The sequence below is a fragment of the Barbus barbus genome (assembly GCF_936440315.1).
Source record: "Barbus barbus genome assembly, chromosome: 23".
NCBI classification, from domain to species: Eukaryota; Metazoa; Chordata; class Actinopteri; order Cypriniformes; family Cyprinidae; genus Barbus; species Barbus barbus.
The window spans coordinates 7,713,388-7,715,520 of NC_136751.1; positions in this window are offsets into that span (position 1 = coordinate 7,713,388).

Below are 2,133 nucleotides of genomic sequence, written 5' to 3' on the forward strand. Positions count from 1 at the left end.
CAGGAAGCAGAAATGTCCATAAATATGTACATAAAAAATTTACATAATGTACAAAATACACATAAATATGTATCACCAAATTTGTTTTTCATTTATGACATAATGGACATGAATGACTAATTTGAGTTTGCATTACTTTAGTGTATGTGAAAAAAGATATGGCAGAGTAATACATGAGACATCTTGCACAGCTAAGCAAGACTTACGGTTTAGTGATCATTATAAAAACATTTGACCACAGAAATGACACCACTGACCAATCAGAATCAACTCCAGATGATAACATTTCATACTCACTTTTGAGCTTCTACTGTCAGGGATTCCCAGTCCCAGTCACCGGCCACAACAATCACCAGATCACAATCACCTTCTGATCACCCGCACCTGCAGCACTCATCAACTCCCATTTAAATGCATGCTTCCCACAGACACTCACCGTCCGGTCTACCATTTACGACCTTGAACAGACACCAGACCCAGCTATACTTACCTGTGCTACTTACCTTCCAGATTCTCCAGCGATCCTCCTGCGTTTCTGGTTTGATCCTGATTCCTGCTCTCTGTTGTTCCTGCAAAGAAAGGACTCTGATCAGTTTACAGCTAAAACCCATTTGCACTGTTTCTCTCTCCGGATTCCTTAACTGCCAGTCTCTCCGCACGATCAACATCCTCTGTTCAATAAATCATCCTCTTGTTTCACTCACCTGTTGTTTCCGCTTCTGTTTGTGACAGAAGACCGGACCCACACCGACACTTCCATGGATCCCTGGCCTTCCTCACCCACTGATGTCCTGGAGGAGCTGGTCACCACCCTTCGGGCTTCGTTGATGCCAGCTCCTGTCCCTTAATCTGCCTCTGCCAGTCCCTTGGCCATGCCTTCTGCTTACGCGGGTGATTCAGCGGAGTGTGGCGGCTTTCTCCTCCAGATGGCGCTGTATATTGAAATGCAGCCGCAGAAGTTTCCCACTGAGCGTTCCAAGGTAGCCTTTCTGATTTCCCTCCTTTCGGGCCGCGCTCTGTTATGGGCGAGAGCAATATGGAACGCCAATAGTGTTATAATTAACTCCTATGAAGATTTCACTAACCACTTTAAGGAGGTGTTTGGCTCAGCTACCGGAGCGCTCTCGGTCTCGGATCAGCTACTCCGCCTCCACCTGCGCTAGGGCTCTTCTTCCACCCACGAGTACACCCTGCAGTTCCGTACTCTGGTGGCGATTAGTGGATTGAATGAGGTGGCTCTTCTCTGCGCCTACAGACAAGGATTGGTTACCGATTCCCCAGTACCAGAACCTATGCAAGTGGATTCTACACGGCTGTCTGATCAAGAGCGCGCTCACCGACTGGCGGCAGGACTCTGCCTCTATTGTGCCGCTGCCGATCATTTCATTAGATCCTGCCCCATCAGACCCCCTCGTCCTGCGGTGAGTACCCTTCAATTAGACCCAGTCATTGCCACCTTATCCCTGCTTTCAGTACAACTATTCACTCCAGCTTGTTCTGTTACAGCCTCTGCCCTTGTCGACTCGGGCTCCTCGGGCAACTTCATTTCGAAAGACCTCCTGAGCCGTCTCCATCTGCCCCGCCGATGCCATGCCCGGGAGCTCCGAGTCGAGACTATCCAAGGAAAGGACGTGGGCAGATCTGTAATTTGCATGAAGAGGAGATCACGTTTCTGGTACTGGAGTGACCCACAGTGGACATCATCCTGGGACGCCCCTGGCTCATCCTACATTCCCCAGAAATCAGATGGGACACTTGTGAGGTTATTCACTGGAGCGAATTCTGTCGTCAACACGGTCTCACCGATCTTCCACTTCCACCCCATAAGTCACCACCCGTCCCGAATCCAGTGTGTCTCCCTCCGGCCCATCTGATTACAGGGCGTTCCAGGATGTCTTCAGTAAGCAGGCAGCCACTCAGCTACCACCTCATCGGCCATGGGACTGCGCCATCGACTTGCTGCCTGGACATAAACTCCCCAAGGGTAGAGTATATCCATTGTCCATCCCGGAGCGCAAGGCTATGGAGGAGTACATCAAGGAGGCTCTTCACCAGGGATATATCCAGCCATCCAGCTCACCAGAAGCCTCGAGCTTCTTCTTCGTAGGTAAGAAGGACGGGGGCTTGTGGCCT